Raw genomic sequence first — 23,857 nt, 5'->3', positions numbered from 1 at the left:
ATTGAGTTGCGCGGACTTCTCATTGCAGTGGCTTCTCTAGTTGCGGAGCACGGGCTCTAGGCACGCAGGCTTCAGTAGTTGTGGCATGTGGGCTTCAGTAGTTGTGGCTTGCGGGCTCTAGAGCGCAGGCTCAGTAGTTGTGGCGCACAGGCTTAGTTGCTCCGCGGCATGTGGGATCTTCCCGGACCAGGGCTCGAACCCGTGTCCCCTGCATTGGCAGGCGGATTCTTAACCACTGCACCACCAGGGAAGCCCACAAGTTTGTTTTCTATGTCTGTGAGTCTGTTTCTGTTTTGTAACTAAGTTCCTTTGTATCATTTTTAAAGGTTCCACATATAAACGATATCATATGATATTTGTCTTTCTCTGTATTACTTACTTCACTTAGTATGATAATCTCTAGGTCCATCCATGTTGCTGCAAATGGCATTACTTCATTCTTTTTTTTTTTTAAGTGATCACCCATACACCATTGTCTATATTGAACACATTTAATTTTGCTGTATTTGTTTTGTCTCATATTTTGCTGAAACATTTTAAATTTTTATTTATTTATTTATTTATTTTTGGCTGTGTTGGGTCTTCGTTTCTGTGCGAGGGCTTTCTTCAGTTGCGGCGAGCGGGGGCCACTCTTCATCGCGGTGCGCGGGCCTCTCACTATCGCGGCCTCTCTTGTTGCGGAGCACAGGCTCCAGTCGCACAGGCTCAGTAGTTGTGGCTCACGGGCCCAGTTGCTCCGCAGCATGTGGGATCTTCCCAGACCAGGGCTCGAACCCGTGTCCCCTGCACTGGCAGGCAGATTCTCAACCACTGCGCCACCAGGGAAGCCCACTTCATTCTTTTTTATGGCTGAGTAATATTCCATTGCATGTATGTACCACATCGTCTTTATCCACTCATCTGTCGATGGACACTTAGGTTGTTTCCATGTCTTGGCTATTGTAAGTAATGCTGCTATGAGCATCAGCCTCACTAGAAACACTTGCCTCACTGCCTGTACTGCTCTTATGCATACCCCTCCTCAATCCACTCTGGCCTGGGGTTCCCACTACCGAGCTACCTTCATCAAGGTCACCCAAGCTCAGGGACTCCGCACTCTCCCCCTTCCTGCCTGGCTGCCTCTCCTCCATCCCACCCCATTCCGAGCCTCATTAACAATCTCTCTCTCTCCTCTCCCGGTTATCCTCTCCATGGATTTATCTATTACCTACATTCTATCTCCAGTCAGAACCGCTCCTCGGAGTTCCAGCCTCACATTCAACTGTCTACTGAACACCTCTATTTGGATATTCAACAGGTACCTCAAACTTAATATGTCCACGACAGAACTCTCGATTCTCAAAGCTGGCCCTCCTCATTAAAAAACAAATAAACAAAGAACAGAAAAGAAAAACGAAACAAAGAAATCCCTCCTCCCCCAGTCTTTCCTCTCCTCAGAAGTTGCCAGAATTCGGGAGTCATGCCTCCTGCCCCCCTTGTCCTCACTCCCCGAATCTCATCCATCACCAAGTGCTGACAGCCGTACCTCCAAGACACATCCCTTTCTCTTATGATATACAACAGCTTTATTGATATATAATTCATACGCCATGCAACTCACCAATTTAAAGTGTACACGTCAATGGCTTGTAGTATATCCATAGAGCTGTACGACCATTATCAAATCAGTTTTAGACATTTTCATCACCCCCAAAGGAAACCACACACCCATCAGCAGTCATTCTCAATTTCCCCTTAAACAATCCAGTCCTAGGCAAACATTAATCTACTTTATGTCTCTGTAGATTTGCCTGTTCTGGAAATTTCATATAAATGGACTCATACAATACATGGTCATTTGTGTCTGGCTTCTTTCAGCTAGCATATTTCCAATATTCACCTATGCTGTAGGATGTATCAGTATTCCATTCCTCTTTATAATCAAATAACATCCTATCATATGAATATACAATGTTTTATTTGTTCATCAGTTAATAGACATTTGGGTTGTTTCTATTCTTTGGCAATTGTGAATAATACTGCTAGGAGATGCAAACTATTACATACAGGATGGATAAACAACAAGGTCCTACTGTACAGCACAGGGAACTATATTCAATATTCTGTGACAAACCATCATGGAAAAGAATATGAAAAAGAATATATGTATAACCGAATCACCTTTCTTTACAGCAGAAATTAACACAACATTGTTAATCAACTAGACTTCAATAAAATAAGAAAAATAAAACTGCTATGAAAAGTTTTTATATAGAAAAATGTTTTCATTTCTCTTGGGTGTACACCTAGGAGTGGACATGCCAGGTCATAAGGTAAACTCTATGTTTAACTATGTTAGGAACTGCCCGACTGTTTTCCAAAGCAGCTGCTTGGGAAAGAGTCTGCATTCCTACCAGCCGTGTATGAGAGTTCGGATTTCTCCATATCCTCACCAACACTTGTTACTATCCATCTTTCATAGAGGGTTATGAAGTGGTATCTCACTGTGGGTTCGATTTGCATTTCCATGATGGCTGGTGATGTTGAAAATCTTCTAATGTGCTTATTGGCCATTTACATATCTTCTTTGCCTATTTCAGATCTTTACCTATTTTTGAATTAGGTTATTTTTTATTATTTTTTTAAATAAATTCATTTATTTTTTATTTAGTTTATTTTTGGCTGCGTTGGGTCTTCATTGCTGCGCGCGGGCTTTCTCTAGTTGTGGCGAGAGGAGGCTACTCTTGTTGCAGTGTGTGGGCTTCTTATTGCGGTGGCTTCTCTTGTTGCGGAGCACGGGCTCTAGGCGAGCAGGCTCAGGAGTTGTGGCACTCGGGCTCAGTAGTTGTGGCCTGCGGGCTCTAGAGCGCAGGCTCAGTAGTTGTGGCACACGGGCTTAGTTGCTCTGTGGCATGTGGGATCTTCCTGGACCAGGGCTTGAACCCGTGTCCCCTGCACTGGCAGGCGGATTCTTAACCACTGTGCCACCAGGGAAGCCCGAGGTTATCTTTTTATTATTGAGTTGTCAGAGGTCTTAATATATTCTAGATACAAGTCTAGAATACATGATTTGCAAATATTTTTTCTCATTCTGTAGGTTGTCTTTTCACTCTCTTATTGGTGTCTTTTAATACGCAAATTTTTTTTAAAAAATTTTTTTAATTTATATTTATTTATTTATTTTTGGCTGTGTTGGGTCTTCGTTTCTGCGCGAGAGCTTTCTCCAGTTGCGGCAAGCGGGGGCCACTCTTCATCGCGGTGCACGGGCCTCTCACTATCGCGGCCTCTCTTGTTGCGGAGCACAGGCTCCAGACGCGCAGGCTCAGTAATTGTGGCTCACAGGCCTAGTTGCTCCGCGGCATGTGGGATCTTCCCAGACCAGGGCTCGAACCCGTGTCCCCTGCATTGGCAGGCAGACTCTCAACCACTGCGCCACCAGGGAAGCCCCGCAAAATTTTTTAATTTTGTTGAAGTCCAATTTATTTTTCTGTTGTCACTTGTACTTTTGGTGTTATACCTTGAAAAATCACTGCATAACCCAAGGTCATGAAGATGAACACCCACGTTGTCTTCTAAGAGCGTTACAGTTTTAGCTCTTATATTTAAGCCTTTGATCCATTTTGAGTTAATTTTTGTATATAGTGTAAGGTGGGGTCCAACTTCATTCTTTTGCACGTTGATATCCAGTTGTCCTAGAACATTTGTTGAAGAGACTATTTGCCAGTGAATTGTCTTGGCACATTTGTCAAAAATCAGTTACCATAAATGTAGGAGTTTATTTCTGGTCTATCAATTCTATTCCAAAAATCTATATGTCTATCCTTATGCCAGAACCACTGTCTTAATTACTGTATTAAGTTTTGAAATCAGGAAGGGTGAGTCTTCCAAGTCTGCTCTTTTTTAAGATTGTTCTGGGTATTCTGGGTCCCTTAAATTTCTATATGAATTTTAGGGTCAGTTTGTCGATTTCTACAAGGAATCCATCTGAGATTTGGAGAGAGACTGCATTGAATCTATAGATCAATTTAGGGAGTATTGCCATTTTAATGATAGTAAGTTTTCTGATTCGTGAACATGGGATGTTCTTCCATTTATTTGGCATTTTCTTTAATTTTGTTCAACATTTTACAGTTTTAAGAGCATGTTTTATACTTCTTTAACTACATTTATTCCTAAGTACAGGCACACCTTGTTTTATTGTGCTTCACTTTATTGCACTTTGCAGATATTGCCTTTCATACAAAGTGATGGTTTGTTGGCAACCCTGCGATGAGCATGTCTATTGTCACCATTTTTCCAACAGCATTTGCTCACTTTGTGTCTCTGTGTCACATTTTGGTAATTCTCACAATATTTCAAACATTTTCATTGTTCCATTTGTTATTGTGATCTGTGATCAGTGATCTTTAATGTTACTATTGAAAAAAGATTATGACTTGCTGAAGGCTCAGATGATGGTACTTTTTAGCAATGCAGCGTTTTTTAATTAAGGCATGTACATTGTTCCTTTAGACCTAATGCCACTGCATACTTAATAGACTACAGACAGTGTAAACATAACTTTTATATGCACCGGGAACCCAAAATATTTGTGTGACTCGCTTTATCGTGATACTCACTTTACTGTGGGGGTCTGGAACCAAACCTGCAATATCTCCGAGGTATGCTTGTGTTTCATTCTTTTTCATGCTATTGTAAAAGGAATTATTTTCTTAATTTCATTTCAGATTGTTTGTTCTAAGTGTACAGCATTACAGTTGATGTTTGTATATTGATCTTGTATCCTGCAACCTTTCTGAATGTGTCTATTAGTTCTAACAGTTTAGTGGATTCCTTAGGGTTTTCCATACCCAAGATCATGTCACCTGCAAACAGAGACAGTTTCACTTCGTTCTCTCCAATCCAGAAGCCTTTCGTATTCTTCACTAACTGCCCTGGCTAGACCTCCCAGAAGAATACTGAGTAGAGGTAATGAGAGTGGGCATGCTTGTCTTGATCCTGATATTAGGGGAAAAGCTTTCGGTCCACAATTAAGTATGATGTTAGCTGTGGGGTTTTCATAGGTGCTCTTTTTAGGCTGAAGACATTTCCTTCGATTCCTAGTTTGTTGTTGTTTCATTTATTTATTTATTTACTTATTTATTTTGGCTGTGCTGGGTCTTAGTTGCAGCATGCAGGATCTTTAGTTGTGGCATGTGGGATCTAGTTCCCTGACCAGGGATTGAACCCAGTCCCCCTGCATTGGCAGCACAGAGTCTTAGCCACTGGACCACTAGGGAAGTCCCTAGTTTTTTTGTTTTTTTATCTTAAAGAGGTATTGGAATTTCTCAAATTCCAAATTTGTTTGCATAATAAATTTCCAAATTTCTCTGCATGAGACATACCCGTGTGCAATTGTGTTTGCCTCTGTATTCTCTCCGTATACCATCTCCACAGCTCAGTATCGCTCATCTTTCCAGGTCTGTACTTCAGGGCAGTGCTGGACCACCCTATTCAAAGTTCCCATCTACTGCTATCTCCTCCCGAGTCAGCCCTCACATGCCTTCAACGCAGTCATTATTGTTCTAAGTACAGATTTGCTCACATTTGCATAAGGTTTAGTATTTGCCAGCATGAATGCATCATTTTAATCCTCACAACAACCTTACTAGGTAGATGCTATTAACACAATTTCACAGATGTTGAAATTGAACGAGAGGTTAAGTGTCTTGTTCAAAGTCATGCAGTTTATAAGTGGCAGACTCAGGATTCAAACTCAGGGCCCATCACTCCTGAGACCATTCTCTTAAACCTCTGGCTGTCGTGCCTATCAATAATTGCTCTCACTTGCTTCTTACCATATTTTCTATCTAGACACAAGCATCAATCTCTTTATCACTGTACTTTTAGCATCTAACACGAGCGTGGCAGGTGTTAATAAATACTTAATGAACAAATGAACACCGGACTTAGGATGCCCTATAAGAAGAGTTCCACAGGACTCTGGTGAGCCCTGCCGACTACACACGTCCATGGAGAGTCACGAGGCTCATCCACTTCTGAGACCCTTCAGGAAGGAAGGTTAACTTTAATGTTTCTCAAACTCACTGGAGCACAGACCCATATTCATAGCCCTGTCTCCACTGCATGAACAGTCTAGAGAAGTGTGTTCCATGGAACACACTTTGAGAAATCCTGCCCCAGAGTGGCAGGGCAGATAGCACAGTCCCTAGAAAGGTGTTTCTGTTCCCTTCCGTGCCTGGCTCTGCCCTCCTCTAAAAAGTCTAACTTGGAGTCCCTGAAAGCTCTGTCATGACCACAGCTCAGTTCAAAAAGAAAACCCCAGTGTATTAAGCTTTGCTTTGCTTTCACACATTGGAACACATGGCTACTAAGGAGATACAAAGATTTCTCCAACTTGTCAGATGGCTCTCCCCTCTGAATGTTGGTGGTCCCATAACTTATCACTGAGGAACCTTTAATTTTCTCAGACCTCTGGTTTGTTGAAAGTGATTTAAACAAACTCATCCTTCACAACGTCCTTTAACCTGTTCTCAGAATTGCAGCCAAAACCAATGATGTGTCAACCACAGAACAGTTACATTTTTTTCTAAATACTTACCGTAATGCTGATGTTTAAATCATGGCTTCTGACAGAGAAGGACTTCAAAACTCCCCCTGTCTCAGCTCTCCCAGTCTTCTAGCTCATCTACTCCAACTCTTCCTGCAAAAGGAGAAAGAAAAATTTCTACTCGGAAATCTGAGAAAGAAAACAGCAAACAATATAAGACAGCCACATGTATGAGCAAGGCAAGATACATGGCTGTGATTCATCTGCTTCTAAAGAGGTTTTTCCCTTTCAATTAATCATCTTACATCGGTGACTACAAATTATAGGCAGTGGTTAGAATATCTTTTTAAACCTCTTATAAAAAATACTCAATTAAAAATACATTTTTTATAGAGTTATCATATGATCCAGCGATCCCACTCCTGGGCACATATCCAGAGAAAACTCTAATTCGAAAAGATACATGCACCCCAACGTTCATAGCAGCACTATTTACAATAGCCAGGACATGGAAGTAACCTAAATGTCCATCAACAGATGAATGGATAAAGAAGATGTGGTACATATATACAATGGAATACTACTCAGCCATAAACAAGAATGAAATAATGCCATTTGCAGCAACATGGATGGACCTAGAGATTATCATATTAAGTGAAGTAAACCAGAGAAAGACAAATATCATGTGATGTAACTTACTTACATGTGTAATCCTAAAAAATGATACAAATTAACTTATTTACAAAACAGAAGACTCACAGACATAGAAAACAAACTTATGGTTACCAAAGGGGAAAGAGGGAGAGGGATAAATTGGGAATTTGGGATTAACATATACACACTAGTACATGTAAAATAGATAACCAACACAGACCTACTGTATAGCACAGGGAACTACACTCAATATCTTGTAATAACCTATAAGGGAAAAGAATGTGAAAAAGAATATATATATGTGTGTGTGTTATATATATTTATATAAATTATATATATTTATATATATAAATTCAGTTTATATATATAAACTGAATTACTTTGTTGTACACCTGAAACTAACACAACATTGTAAATCAACTATACTTCAATAAAATAATAAATAGAATTTTAAAAAAAGGAAAGCAAAAACACACAAACAAATACATTTTTTCCTTCATTTCAAACTCAGTGAATAAAATCATTTCTATGTGATCGTTCTCCAAAGCTCTGATTTTTCTCTGGTGATGAAATTTGACATTTGGTCTAAAAGCTGAGCTATCTTGAGTAAATATGAGTTCTTTCTATGACACAAATTTACATCAGACCCAAACAAGGGGCTTTGGGAAAGAAGCCTTGTAACAAAGGAAGACTCGAAAAGACAGAGGAGGGTAGGTTGGAACTCATCGAGGAGTTGGATGTGTACAATGAGAGGGAAGTGACAAAGGCCCAGGTCCTTAGAAAAAGAGAGAGGCTGGGTAAAGAAGTCGAGACCAGAGTAACACGTCTAGGGCGTCAGGAGTGAGGGGCTGGGCTAGAACCTGGTCTGCGCCATTAATTCCAGGCAGAGAAAATCTTCAGCATTCATTTCCCTCAAAGGCTGGGGAAAAGAGGGAAAACCCCACCCGTGCTGGAAGTACAACAGAGTAGGACAGAGGGAAGGATGCACTTCCCTGTGTGATTTTCCTAACTGTGAGTAATTTGCATACAGCATGACTTCCCTGGAAGTACACTCATTCTTCACCCTCAAAAGGCCAGCTGCCTGTGTGGCACTGCAATGACTCAGCCTGGGAGAGAGGCACCATACATGAGCAAGGCTCCAGCCTGAGATCCCGGACTAGAGAGGGAAGCCCTAGGTCTGTTAGTTAGTTAATGGTTAGTTGGTTAGCGGTTAAGACAGAGGGGCTTTGGGAAGTCTTTGTTTTAGGGACTAATGAGGCACCTCTTCCTCTCTCTTCCGGATGTCTAGGCAGTACTGGCTTCTATCACCTTTGGAAAACATCGTCTTAGGAAAGAGTTCACTCAAGTACAAGAGGCCCTGAGCTGGGCAGCAGCCAGCAACGTGCCAGCATCCTAAAGGTCAGAGCTGGTGTCAGTAGCCAGGTTTTGGAAGCATATGGGAGGCGTGCTACCAGAGCCTCTTTTACCTCCTGTAGAGAGAACGGGGTTCATCTCCAGAAGCCCAGGCAGAGGCAATTTACAAGGAAGTGAGCCTGTGGGGAGGAGGGGGTGGAGGGCAGTCCACCATTTGAAGTTCCCACAAAGCAAAAAAACATTGTTACCGCCACTCGGTGAACTTCAGACAGCCGTGAACTCATGACTTGAAGCCACAAAGACGGTTGTGGTTAACACAGACCGACTATTGGGTTTAAGGAGATTGTTTTTTGTGCCAAAAAAATTTATTTGCCTTCCTTCCTCCCCCAAAAATCTGCTTATTATTAAAAAGCCCTGGAGCCTTGGGAACTGGGCTAGACCAATGTTAGCCTGTCTTTCTCCTGAGCCTCCTGCAGGTACTAAACTGGGGAGGAAGTGCCTGCTTTAGGAAGGAGACCCTCTTTCCACACTGGCTGCAAAGGAAGGGAAAATGAACTTATTTCAAGAGGAAAAAAGGCCAAGAAAACCAAAAGAAGCCAAGAGACAAGGGCAGGAGAGGACATACTCGTCTCTCTTTCTCTTCGGAGAGCATCCCTGTGTCCTTGGTATACAGCCCCTGGTACCCTCTAGAGCTGGGGGTCTCAACCTCGCATGTACAGAGGGATCCCCTTGGGGCTCTACTACCAGGGGGTGAGAAAGAAGAAAAGCTCCAGCGGAGATCGTGAGCCCACGGACCAAGAAGGAGTTTGAAAGTCCCGTACCTGAAACACTTTCATTCTTGGAATCTGGTTTGTCTAAAGACAAAGGGAAACCTTGGTCACTAGATAATAAAACTTCAGAATATAGCATCGGCAGGAAAACAAAACAATATATCGGCTTCAGTGCACCCATGATAACTTGGGGGAAAAAAACCAAAAGAGCAAGCCCATAGTGAGGCAAGGGTCAAAACTAAGTGACAGGTTGAAGTTTAATTAAACTAGTCAAACCTGTATAAAAGCAGAGAAGATTCCAGAGGAGAACGGGGCACTGGAAGAATCGATACGGTTTTAGTGCAGCAGGAAGAGGCGCCCAGCTCAAGGTCAGGCCCAGTGGGCTTGTCCAGTCTCTCCAGGGCTCTCTCCATCCTTCTAAAGCATATCTTCCTGGTCAAAAATAAACTTTCACTGGACTTTCAGATGATTATCTCTACGCAAAAACTCTGACAGGACTCTGTCACTAACTCTAGACCAATTGCATCTGGAGGGGAGATTATGGCAGAGAAAGACAGGCTTTTATCTTAACGTTTCAAAAGCCAGGTCTGACAGGAGGTGCAGTGGAGGTGTCCACAGGGAAGGGACATTTCGGTGAGTTGTAGTCACATGTTACAGTCGGCCCTTCGTATCTGAAGGGGATTGGTTCTGACCCCCTTGGATATCAAAATCCATGGATGCTCAAATGCCTTATGGAAAGTGGTGTAGTAATAGATGTGGTACATATATACAATGGAATACTACTCAGCCATAAAAAAGAATGAAATAATGCCATTTGCAGCAACATGGATGGACCTAGAGATTATCATACTGAGTGAAGTAAGGCAGAAAGAGAAAGACAAATACCATATGATATCACTTATATGTGGAATCTAAAGTATGACACAAATGAACTTATCTACGAAATAGAAACAGACTCATAGACATAGAGAACAGACTGGTGGTTGCCAAGGGGGAGGGGGTTGGGGGAGGGATGGAGTGGGAGGTTGGGGTGAGCAGATGTAAGCTATTATATACAGGATGGATAAACAACAAGGTCCTACTGTAGAGCACAGGGAACTATATTCAACATCTTGTGATAAACCATCATGGAAAAGAATATTAAAAAAAGAATGTGTACATATATATATGTATAACTGAATCAGTTTGCTGTACAGCAGAAATTAATACATTGTAAATCAACTATACTTTAATTAAAAATTTTAAAAATTAAATTTAGAAAACAGAAAAATGTGGTATAGTATTTGCATATAATCTATGCACATCCTCCGGTATACTTTAACTCATTTCTAGATGACTTATAATACCTAATAAAATGTAAATGCTTTGTAAATAGTTGCCGGTAGGCAGCAAATTCAAGTTTCGCTTTTTGGAACTTTCTGGAATTTTTTTCCCCAATATCTTTGATCTGCAGTTGGTTGAATCCAGGGATGCAGGACCCGTGGACACGGAGGACCAACGGCACCCAACTACCACAGTGTCAGGTGCCTCTGGGTTCAAAGTATTGACCAGAGTCTCATCCCCCCACCAGGCCTCTGAGAGTCCCCCCTTACCGACTCTAGGGATGAGGTTTCCCCAGACCCAACTTTCTCTCTGGCTACTTTCTCCCATCTTTCTCTCCCTGGATGCCTAGACCAAGAAAGGAGGTTCTTGAAGATATTTTCCTAGAGCCACAGGCACTTCCTCCACACTCCCACAACAAACCTCAAGACACCTTCCAGGATTCAGCTCAGAGGGCCTCTGGGTCCTAGGAGGCTTCCCTGACTGCCTCCCTTCCTCCTCAGGGACCTCTCTCCCTCCTCAATTCGTGCCAAACACCTGGTTAAAACGACGACTGTAGTTCATTCTCAACCATCGTGGGTTGGTTTAGTCACAGCAATAATAGTAATAATAATAACAATTTAAAAATAGTAATCATTTTAATTATTTGGACACTTATAAAAAATAAATGTCTCCAAATAAGAAAAATCACGTGCCTATTAGAAGGTGTCCACTGACCGGCACTACGAAAACCTACGCACATCTGTGTGGGTCTGTGACAGTGTGGGGACAGCCCAGTTCCATCAGCCCCCAGATAGGCACTTACAATACTGGTGCCCAAGCCGAAGTGACATTCTGTTAGCATCAATGCCAGGACCACGCAAGCTGATGGAAAAACCATTAGCAAGTGACCGGGCTGGCACAAGCAGAAGCCAAGGCTAGAGGCAGACGAGAAATGACAACAGGCATAGGTGCCATAGGAGGTGAGGCAGCAAAGATGCTGAGGGAGAGGGCCCCCCCAAAGATCCTGGGCCCCGGCCGCCTCTAGAAAGAGCGCAGGACCGACCGCTGGCAATGATACACTGAGGCTGCCTAGGCTTCGTTTTAATATGGAATTGGGGGTGGGTACAGGAAGCTTGGATCAAGAATAAATAATAGACCATTTTAAGAGTACTAAAATGGCCCATTTTATTTGTCAAGTAATTTATCAGAGATTTTGTGATCCTGAACCATTACTCTTGTACTATTTTTACACATTAGGATAACATCCATAGAACATTGAGTATTTTCCTAAATACTGGATTCTTTTACTAAGTAAATGTTGGTCATTTTCACTAAATAAGGGTATGTTAAATATATTTCGAGGTACAATTTGACTGTGCCAACTTTTTGTCCTCCACTTCTCTTAACGAAGAGAACTTCTTATGTATTTTTTTTCTCTAAAATGGACTGTGCGTTGTTATAAGCAGGTCTCTGATCTTGTATCTTTGTAGTATTTCACAGCCCCGAGTCCAGTGCTCAAGGAGATGCGGAGAGACCGACAGGAACCAGCGGCACAGGGCAGCTCACTCCCCTGGGAGGGCGTCTGGCAATCAGCACGCCACCAGCTGCAGGAAGATGCCCACAGTCAAAATAGCAACTGACGTGGGGACACATGAAGGAGAGGGAGCTAAAATAAGCACACAATCCTCCCTGGTGACATCCAGAAACACCACCTCCCCTCTGTCCTTGGGGACACCTTCCTATGGGGACACGCTTCCCACTTTATGGGCTTTATGCTGCCACCAGGTGGGCTTCCCATGTGTCCCATTACAGCACAGGTTCTTAAAAGGCCATGTCAGGTCCTCATGCATTTTCAAATATGCTCCTGTAAAACCCTGGGAGGTGTTCCGCTCCACAGTTCAAAGGATGTACGTGTCATCCAAAATTGCAAGCAGAAAAATTAAGTTAATGGGCTGAATTCTCAATTTTAAGTTCTCTCATACATTTTTTTTCAAATTCTTTGGTGTCTCCTACTACTTGCCTAAGAGCAACCACAAAATAAATAAACAAGTAGCAAACAAACCTTGAAGGAAAACTCAGCTTGCTGTTTGACAGATATATGTGCTTGGGAATATGATTTCATATTGTTTATAGCATCCAAATATAGAGCTATGTGTCCCTCAAAATTAATCTGTTGAAATCCTAATCCCCATTGTGATGGTATTTGGAGGTGGGGCCTTTGGGAGGTGATTAGGTTATAAAGGTGGGACCCTCCTCTCTCTCATCTCTGGGTGCCTGTTACAGATGTGGGTCTCAAAAGCTTCAAGTATGAGGAGCCCCCTTTCAACGCCAACATTGCCTCTTATCCGTAGCACACCAGCAGTTGTGTGTTTAGTAAGACAATGTCAAAAGGCTGCTATGAATTCAGCGATGCATCTCACAGGTTTATATCTTATAAGTCACAGCACTTACGGACATTTAAAGTAGCACCCTTACGAGTCACGATTCAGCCTGCAGACGACGCTCAGAACAGCACGCAGGCCACAGCAATAAAGTGAATATTGTGATCAAGTGAGCCACACGAGGCTGCTGGTTTCCCGGCGCACATAAAAGTTATGTTTACACTACACTGTAGTCTGTTAAGTGTGCAACGGCGTTATGTTGAAAAAGTGCGCATACCTTAATTAAAAAATATTTTCTTGCTAAAATATGTTAACCATCATCTGAGCCTTCAGCCAGTCGTAGTAGTGACATCTAAGACCGCTGATCACAGATCACCATAACACAGGAATAATGACAAAGTGTGAAATATTGCGAGAACTACCAAATGTGACACAGAGACAGGAAGTGAGCAAATGCTCTTGGAAAAAGGCGCCCACAGACTTGCTCAACGCGGGGTTGCTACAAACCTTCAGTTTGTCAAAAGCAAACACAGCATCTGTGAAATGCAATGAAGCGAGGACTGCCTGTGAATTCCTCCAGCCTCTGTGGTAACTCTGAAGGGCAGGGGAGAAGCAGGGCTGTGTCAAGGCGGGGGCCCCCGTGGGCAGGCCTGCCGGGCACACTTGCTGGCTGCGTGCTCGCCCACTGGTCCCTGGGACCACCTGCTCTAGCCCTCAGGTGGTGGCCCCCAAACACAGAGGCAACTTACTGGACCCCCCCCGAAAGCACAGGTCCCAAAGGGGAAAGCCAAGTCAGGTCTGTTCCTTGGAGAGGTGGCCCGATGAAGCAACATCAGGAAAAAGTTGCTAAAAGGGCTAGAAGAAACCATTTTTGTATGGAGGTGCCAACACAGAAATTAGGAAATGAGAGAGAAATGACTGAAACTCTTGTGCCCAAACTTCTAACCCTGACCTAGTGAGCAAACTGGTGGACTCAGCCCTTCACATGGAGGACACAGGGACATCCTGATGGAGGGAACAGCATTACTCAGAAACCACACCCTCCCCGAGCTTCCAAAAGTAAAAGAAATAAGCAAGTGAGACCGGAGAACTGAGGCCACTTAACGTGACCTGAGTCAGCATACTGAGGATAAGTACACACCTCTGGGGATGATCAGCCACTGATGGTTATGCCAGGTAATGCTGCGAACTCCGCTGCTCATTGGTAACGGAATCTTTATTTTTTTAAATTGATTGATTGATTTTTAAACTGAAGTATAGTTAATTTACAAAGTTGTGTTATTTTCAGGTGTACAGCAAAGTGATTCAGTTATACGTATATCTATTCTTTTTCAGATTCTTTTCCTATATAGATTATTACAAGATATTGAGTAGAGTTCCCTGTGCTATACAGTGGGTCCTTGTTGTGTATCTCTTTTATATACAGTAGTGTGTATCTGTTAATCCCGAACTCCTAATTTATCTCACTCCCTCTCTGTTCACTGAATTTTAATCATTCTTTGATCAAGTAACTAGAACCTGACATCCGTGAAAGTGTCACAAATGCATGAAAAACGCACATTTTCAGAGTATTAGGGGTAAAGTTTAGTTAATAACAATAACAGCAGCGACTAATACTCCTATAGCGCTTCATAGCAGCCAGGCACTGTTCTAAGCACGAGGTACATATCAACCATTTATCATCACTCCTCACTGCTATTATTATCCCCACTCTACGGATGAAGAAACCAAGGCATTGAGAGGTTCCCAAGGTCACACAGGCGGTCAGTAGCAGAGTTTGTCTGCAGAGCTCTCACTCTTAACCACTACGCTATGCTTCACCAGTGATTAAACAATAAGGTAGGGCTTCCCTGGTGGCGCAGTGGTTGAGAATCTGCCTGCCAATGCAGGGGACGCGGGTTCGAGCCCTGGTCTGGGAAGATCCCACATGCCGCGGAGCAACTAGGCCCATGAGCCACAATTACTGAGCCTGCGCGTCTGGAGCCTGTGCTCCGCAACAAGAGAGGCCGCGATAGTGAGAGGCCCGCACTGCGATGAAGAGTGGCCCCCGCTTGCCGCAGCTAGAGGAAGCCCTCGCACAGAAACGAAGACCCAACACAGCCCAAAAAATAAATAAATAAATAATAATTAAAGGTGCTAAAAAATAAATGTTTAAAAAAAAAAAAAACCAATAAGGTAAAATCTTTAAGAGAAAGAAAAGCCTTCTCACAAGATCCTGCACATTTCATGGCTGGTGTCTCCAAGCTAAATCTATACACCTTATAGTAACCACAGATTTGGTTCTGACTTCTCCACCCTTCACCACTGTGGCAGTCCAAACCCAGTTTTATATCCCACACTTTGTGGGCGATGCCTTATTGCCAGGAGGGAAATAATAGGAATCTCTCCCTAGGTCTTGGGGCAGGGCTCACCCACCTTGCGCAGATACCCCATGAGCCTGCTAAAACATGCACCAAAGTCCCACTATGGGCCGTCTCTGCCCTGGAGATCGGTTTAATCTAGTTTATGACAACCAAGTCAAACAGGTGTGTACTTAGTATCTGCTGGGTACGAGGCACTGCACGGGTGTGATAAAGAAAAAGGAAACTCAGGCAACAAGGAAGAGCGGAAAGACTTTTAAATAGAAAGTAACTTAAAGGTCCAAGTAGAAGAGACTGGAACACAGAACTGAGGGGAGAAGAGGGGAGAGATAAATCCCGAGGTTTCTCTTCAAGAAGGCAAAATCCTCTGGGCATCGACCCTGAGGGTTAGAAAGCAGCTCAGGAAACTCCCACACCTTCCTAGTGGGAAGAGGAAACAGCCACTCTGGAGATCAGTTTGGCAGGTTTTTATAAAGCTAAACACATACTTACCATATGACCCAGAAACCCCACTCCTAGGCTTTTATTCGGGAAAAAATGAAAATGTATGTTCCCATAAAAACCTATACATGACTGTTATTGGAGTTTTAGTCATAATCACCCCAAATTTGAAACAACGCAAATGTCCTTCACCTGGTGACTGGCTCAGCAAACTCTACACCCACAATGCAACACTTCTCAGTAATAACAAGGAACAAACTACCGATAACACACAACAGCGCTGGTGCATCTCAACAGCGACAGACTGTATGATTCCACTCATAGGGCATGACGGAAAAGGCAAGACTGTAAGGATAGAAAACAGATCAGTGGTTGCCAGGGGTCGGGGCTCGGTGATTACAGTGGGGCATGAGGAACATTTCAGGGGGATGAAAACTTATATTTTGATTATGGTGGTTACACAACTGTACGCACATATTGAAACTCATAGCTGTACGCTTTTAAAAAGAGTGAATTTCACTGAACGTAAATTATGAATCAATACATCTGACTTTTTAGAAGCAGCTCAGAGCAATTATGCTGACAAAATTATCTCATGGAATGGGGCTCTTAGTATCGTCTACAAGGGTCTACAGACCATTTATCCACCTTCCTGTATGTACCCCCTCCCCCAATTTCTTCTCATATAATATTTACAGGAAGATGATTAGCTGCTCACCGGTAGGAGAAAAAGCTCCGTTAGTCTGATAACATTTCTTAAAGTAACCTCTTAGTGTTTAGATAATTATGGGAACTCTACCGTACTAAAAATAGACATGAGTATTGGCTCTTTTTTCCTTGTGCTATATACGTGCCTGCTAATCGCTAAGAAGGCAAGTAAGACGCCAGCGGCTCTGTCCGTGGACACATTGCCACTCTAAAACCATTACATCACCAGGAAGTCCAGGTCCTTATGTCCATACGGTACCTATGTTCCATATATTGAACTACACTGAAGGTCGACCAAGGTCACTGCTAAGAGCTTTAGGCAAGAGCTAAATCTAAGATACACCCTGATTATTGAATTGGAAACCTTATTACGGTAGGAAAATCAAAAATATCACGGTCCCATTGAACAACGTAACTGCTGAATGACTTGCTCTACATGTGCAGACCAAAAGCACTGTGAACGATTCTGGTTCTTTCCTTCATACAGTACCCAGCAGATACGTCTTGATTGCCTACGTGTGTGAGGCATGAAAGATACATGTTTATCATTAAGTCCCTGTCCTTATGGAGTTTACATTCTCTTGGGAGGGACAGATGAACTATAAATAAGTGAATGGACAAATAAACCAAGTGATGAATCAGTAAGAGACCGAATGTCCACTAATTAGAGCAGGAAGGAAGGAAAAGCAGGGTAAGAGGCTGGGGGTTTCTCGTGTAGATAAAATGGTCAGGTCTCTGAGGCGGTCACCTCTGAGCAAAGACATGGAAGAAATGGCCAGAAGGCTGGTGGGTATGTGGAGGGAGAGGGTTCAGGAGGGGGAAAGAAGGGCCAGTGCGAAGTTTCAAGCTTTGAGATGGGGGTGGGACTAGCAAGGTGGCCGGTGTGGCCAGAGCCGAGTGAGCGGCAGGAAGGGCGCCGGGGAAGCCAGCAGGCAACGTCCGGCGGATGCAGGTGAGCACAGGTCCTAGAGGCCCTGTGCCAGGGAAGGACCTGGGGTTTGATTCGGCGTTACCAGAAGGCACTGCAGGGGGTGGGCCAGGGAGACAGTGATCTTGATTTAGTTTTAAAGAATCAGTCTAGCTGCCCTGAGGAAAACAGACTTTGGGGGGTAGGTAGATGGGGAAGAGGGAAAGAAGAAGCAGGGAACTTGATAGGAGGCTACCACAGCCAGGCAGGTGGGGCCACTCGGCCCCGAACTGGGTGGCAACGGAGGAGGAGATGCAGAGAGGAAGGGCAGACTGGACCCTGGGTGCAGGATGGCGCCACCGACTGAGATGCAAGATGACGGTGCTGATGCAGGAGGTTAGTTCCATACACAGGAGCAGCCGCCTGAGTTGCTAGGAAATGTAAATTATGTTGCTTTCAGGGAGTTCAAGAGGTGAATTAAGATAAAGAAAGGTTAATCTGACCTAAGTAACATCGTACCTTATGACTACATAAGCTTTGCAGTGGAAATAACTGACTCAGGACCAGTTTAGACATTAATTTTATCTTGCAGTAGCATTCCCACTAACTAGGTAATTCACTATAGACAGCTAAGAAATGGATTTGTGTAAGAAACTAGATATACCATTAAACGAACTTTCCAGGAAACAAAGATTTCCAGGGAAGCTAATAAAAACTTCAAAGCTTTCTGTAATGTATCACCAAGGCTTTGAAGATCCCCCTTATTTAACCCTTGCTAAAAGAAAAGAATGTCAGCAAGATTGTAGAGTATGGCTATTCCTTACTATATTTACATTACAAAAAAGCTTTGTCTGACGGGAAAGAGAAGTCAAATTATAAGACCCTTTAATTGGCTTACACGTTAAAGCCTTTGCGATAAACACTGTTTGTTAGATGTAATCCACATCAAAACATTTATCTGCTTTACAGATTATTTTCTTCAAGTAGTCCTAAGATTCCTGTGTTGAGGAAACTCTTTCTGAGTTTTATGAAGTTGCATGGAACTTAGAAAGAGGCCAGAAAGGGCAAATAAACGCACAGCTGGAGCATGTTTGATTCCTGTAAGGAAGAGTGAGGGGCAGGAAAGTCACCAAAGCTCAGGACGCCGTGCACGTCCCCAGCACCACATCTGTCTCATCCAAGACAAGATTCGTATCTAGGATCCAAAACACAAGGAAAAGTTTAACTTGTTTTGGTTGGAATAACTCAGCCTGCTAACCTCTCCACAGCGTCTTCCAGGAAGATATCAACTCCCATATTTTCCATCTTTTCCTCCCTCTTTCCCCCAAGTCAACCTGAAGAGAAACAGCACAGAGCCGGATGGGGAACCAGATCAAAACACACTTGGGGGCGCCAAGCGTGGGGACCTCTGGAGACAATCAACACCCTTTCAACCGATTCCTGTTGGTGAGAAGATGTTTCCATCCAGCTGGAACCACCCACATTTGTAACCATCTTATAAACTTTGTCTGCTTTTGATTTTTTAAGTTTTACTCAAAAGAAATAAGCTCCCCAATGTAACCACACTCGTTCAAGTTCTCTCTCATCAGCCAAGAGAAAAATGTCCTTTTAGTCACGTAGGGCTGGGACAGGTGACCTAAATGGCTTCCCGGTGTCCCATTTTTGAAGTTCTTTAATGGTTTTCCAGGTGTTTTCCTACCACCCTGTATCTCTCAGGATATACTCTTGGAAAGATCTCTTCTCCAAAAAATTCACTGTTTTGCTCTAAAGGATTAAGAAATCAAATTAAGAAACTCAAAATCTCTTAATTTAGTGACCTTTCCCACACTATTAGCTATTTTTTAAAATAAATTTATATATTTTATTTTATTTATTTTTGGCTGTGTTGGGTCTTTATTGCTGCGCGCGGGCTTTCTCTAGTTGTGGCGAGCAGGGGCTACTCTTCGTTGCGGTGTGCGGGCTTCTCATTGCGGTGGCTTCTCTTGTTGCGGAGCACGGGCTCTAGGCGCGCGGGCTTCAGTAGTTGTGGCGCACAGGCTTAGTTGCTCTGCGGCATGTGGGATCTTCCCGGACCAGGGATCGAACCCGTGTCCCCTGCATTGGCAGGTGGATTCTTAACCCCTGCGCCACCAGGGAAGTCCCACTGTTAGCTATTAAGGACAGATTTTTTTCTGGCTTGTTGCTTTAAGATGTCAAGATGTATTCTGCTTTTCTAATCTGGACTTGGGATTTCCTTTCACATCACCCCTCATTGTTATACTAACCAGATGTTTCTGCCTTTTTCCAGAAGACAGCCGTATTGAGACTTTACACTCTAGGCTTCTCCCAGGTCATCCGTTCAGATATTTACCTTATTTCTTCCCAGTGGTTCCAGACAAATCTTCTTTATTTCCATTTTTTTTTTTTTAAATCTCAGAGTTAAAACACACACATGCCCACACACTGTCAAATCCTCTGCCAAGACTGATTAGTGTGGTTTTCTCTTTGGACTCGTCTATAATGACCTAAAGATGGATTATATCTGGATTCCCAGAGGTCTGTTCAATATTAACCATGACGATGTGAAATGTTAGACAATTGGGTCTGTCTGAACCTCCATTATTAATCCAGTCTGCTACTGTTTCTTGGTGAGATTCTATAACCCCTTTTGAAACTGTCACTGACCCACCTGTAAAGCTAATGAAACCTATAATCTCCCTCTCCTGAAATATTCTAAAGCAAAACAGTAGCTATAATGGCTGTTCTAGAACAGGGATCAGCAAACTGCAACCCCTGGGCCATATCCAGCCCACTGTCCATTTTTGTCAATAAAGTTTTATTGGCACACAGCCATGCTCATTTCTTTCCATATTCTATATGGCTGGTTTCCTGCCACAAGAGTTGAGTTGAATAGTTGTGACAGAGACGGTATGGCCCCCAAAGCCTGAAATATTTACCATCTAGCCCTTCACAGAAAGTCTGCCCACCTCTGCTTTAAAACGAACAGCTTAGAAGACAATGATTATGAATCTCACTCTGTGATTTTGCAAAGATACTTCATTAGAATATTATTTTTCTCAGGGTAAAAATGAAATGATAAAGTTACATGTAAAAGTGCTGGGACTCAGTAGGCAGTTAATACTTGTCCCTTCAAGTTGCCAAGTTCCTTCTGGACCTTCAGTCTCTTCCTCTCGGCTCTGTTCTCCCTGCAGAGTTGGAATTTTCCTCCTCTTGGCATCACAAATTACTTCAATATTGGCTGTTCCGTCCTCTCATTATCTACACACTTGTCTTTCTTCCCATCTAGAAGGTGGCTTTCTCTGGGAAGTGCCATATCTGAGTTACCTTTGTTTCCCCAGGGCCTGACACATAGCGAAATCCTAGCAAAGATTTTTTTTTTTTCAGAAAATAAGTGAGTCAAGAAATAGCAAATGAACACTAGAAGTATTTGTAATTCTAAAAGATGCCAGGCAAAGATCATTTATAATAGATTAGTATATAGTACCAGGCTTCCCAAACTAAGTGTCACAAACAACGAGCACTTTGGTGGGCGGGGGGCTGGGGTGTCGTGGATTTAAGGCCACAGCTTGCTACATATTACAGCTGCTTTACTGACAAGGCAAAGGGCAAGTTAACACTCCTTCCTTGTGTAGGTACAAGGAAGTTCCTAGAACCCAAGAAAGCAAAAGTGATTCCTGTTTACACCCAACAACTTACAAAAAAATTCTCGAACCAAACCTCTCATCTTTGAATGACAATGTAAAGTATGATATTCTTTGTCTAAAACAAGAGCCTGAATTTAAGATTTCTAATCATAGTGATACACTTTAGCATCCAATAATTCCTTTGAAAAGATAGTTGTTTTGGTTTTTCATGGATTTAAATGAAGAGATTCATTTGTTTAAAAATGAATTTTAAAAATGAACTAGGCAGTGAGGGTATAAGAGTGAAGAAATAAAGTTCTTGCCCTCACTTTACAAAAATAAATTAACTTAGAGCTTAGAATTCATTTTGACAAGATTCTTCTCTGAGTTATTTATCTTCCATAAATTTTCCATTATATTTCATAAATAACTAAGAGGGTCTCACATTTCCAAAGTAGAGACAGGTTTCCGTATTGGATTGTTTCCCATTGCTGCTGTAACAAATTACTATACACTTGGTGGCTTAAAACAAGTTTATTATCTTACAGTGCTAGAGGTTAGAAGTCTGAAATGGGTCTCACTGGCCTAAAAATCAAGGTGTCAGCAGGGCTGCATCTCTTCTGGAGGCTCCACGGGAGAATCCACTTCCTTGCCTTTTCAGTTTCTAGAGGCCACCTGCATTCCTTGACTCATGGCCCCTCCTTCATCTTCAAAGCAGCAAAGCACAGAGACTTTATGGCATCATTCTGACACTCACTCTCCTGTGTCCCTCCATCACGTCAGAGGACCCCTGTGATTACACTGCACCCACCTGGATCATCTGGGATAATCTCCCCATCTCAAGGTCCGCTGAGACCTTCCTATTTGCCATGTAACCTAATATATGCATAGCTTCGGTGGATTAGGACATGAACCATGATTCTTTGGGGAGTCACGATTCTTCCTACCACACATATCTTTGTAGCAATCAGTTCAATAAGCCCAGGTCATATGCATGATGCAGTGTGAAAGCTGAACACCACGACCCCTTACTAGCATGTTTCTCCTACCCTTGCGGTTCCCCGGCGGCTGCCAGAAGCGCACCACCTCTGTTCTGCCACCAGTCCCTCCGTAGTTGCCATTTCCTCTCCATCAAACCATGTTCCATTCATCCCCTCAGCTCTTCTAAGAATAAAACTGACTTTTCTCCCACCTGTGCCCCCTCCAAGTGAAGGGAAAACCATGCCCTTTCCTCCATCCTTCTGTTCTTGTGAGGGATCAAACCCCCTTGCCCAAGTGCTACACAAAGATTTGTTAATTATAGTAAACGTCATTCATATTTGATGCTCCCAGTCTACATGCATCCTATCATAATGCTCCACCTTCAACCCAGAGAACCCCAAATCGCGCAAGCAAGAAGGCACCCCAGAGAGCAGCCTTTCCAGCCCCTTCAGTCTATTAGTGAAGAAATGCTTGTGATCGCAGCAGTGAAGCCAGAGTCTGCTTATCTGCAAGACGACAGGTCTAGAATCTCACCTGAGCCCTGCATTTGTGACTGGCAGCTGTATGTCAGAGGTAAGCTAAGACACCGTTCCCTGGAGGAGTTATGTCCACAGGATGCAGCCAACCAACTTTGAGTACGGAGAACAAGCTTTTGTCCAGACAGGGATAACTACACACAACAGAAGCCTCCAGAGCTGGCAGTATGACAACACCCTCCTTGCTCTCCGCTCCACCACGGTTCTCCCCTCATACTCAGGAAGAGGGGACCAGGAGCTGACTGGAGCTGATGGGAGGCGTGGCCACCTCCTGGCAGTGGTTTTTCACAGTCGCCCACGTGTAAAATGAAAAACACCTGGCTCCACAGGTGTTTGTGGGAACGCAGGGATTCTCTTGTTCCTCTAAACTTCTACTAAAGTCTCAAATGTAGTGATCAACCCACACAGCACAGCCTTGGGAGAAAAGCTGCTGATAAAGCCATCGAAGCTGCCTGAAGAAAGAAGGGCAACCCCGATCTACGTGCCCTGTCTCCCTCTGCATCAGATGGGCCTTCTTTATTAAATACTTGGTTAGAAAAACAGTAACCTAAAACAAAAAGCACTGAGTGTAGGGTGGAAGTCTTAAGAATCAACAGTCAGAGAGCAGACACTTTCTAAACACCTGTGTGTGAGGGATGACGTCACAGGCCAGGGATCCAGTCCCGCCTTTATCAAAGTCTGTTCAGCGGAGATTGGCGTCAAAAACACACCATTTGGCACGAATACTCTGAGATGAGTTTTGTCCAGGGGGCCCAGAAGCCCCTCTCCCAACAGGTGCACCTGACCTCCCTTGCTTCTTGGGGGAGGGCCCTGGTGACAGCTTCAGTGACCGGTCAGGTTCAGCCCACTGAGGAGGAAGGGGAAGGGCACTGCAGGCTGCAGGGACAGCGTGTGCGAGGTCGTGAGGTTGAGGCTGCGCCTGGCATTTTCAGAAGGCGTGACTAGGACATGGGACAACCGGGTGGGGATGGAAGCCTGCATCAGAGGGCTCTCTATGCCGGCTGAGACTAGACGTCAGCCCTGAGACTGCAGCCGGAGACTCAGGCGCTAACAAGTGCCCTGAGCATCCCGGGAGGGTGACAGAGTCCAGTGCAAGCGGACAAGGGGAGGGAGGGACAAGGTGGTCGCGGCCGAGGCTCCTGACTCCCCAGCCTGCCGGTCATCACCTGCCGGGCTCGCCCCTCTAGAGCCTTCCCGGGGCAGCACCAGGCTCTGCAGAGCTGCAAGCCGGTGGGCTTCCTGGAGGCGGGGGCGGGGCAGGGAGCGGGCAGGTGAAATTGGGAAGGGATGACATGGGGAGAACGGAGCAGAA

At 43.7% G+C, this 23,857-nt stretch overlaps 1 protein-coding gene across 6 annotated transcripts in view; it reads right to left on the bottom strand.

Moving 5' to 3' along the window:
- Window positions 1–23,857, bottom strand: part of SVIL (supervillin) — a 239,004-nt gene that overhangs the window by 168,913 nt on the left and 46,234 nt on the right. For all 6 annotated transcript variants that reach the window (XM_061177683.1, XM_061177718.1, XM_061177677.1 and 3 more), the window contains one exon: window positions 6,581–6,682. The gene's annotated coding sequence lies outside the window, so the exon portion shown is untranslated. The remainder of the gene's footprint in view (window positions 1–6,580; window positions 6,683–23,857) is intronic.

The sequence above is a fragment of the Eubalaena glacialis genome, chromosome 2, assembly GCF_028564815.1.
Source record: "Eubalaena glacialis isolate mEubGla1 chromosome 2, mEubGla1.1.hap2.+ XY, whole genome shotgun sequence".
In the NCBI taxonomy this organism is placed as follows: domain Eukaryota; kingdom Metazoa; phylum Chordata; class Mammalia; order Artiodactyla; family Balaenidae; genus Eubalaena; species Eubalaena glacialis.
The sequence above is the reverse complement of the archived record's forward strand: the minus strand, read 5'-3'. Positions and strand labels throughout refer to the sequence as shown.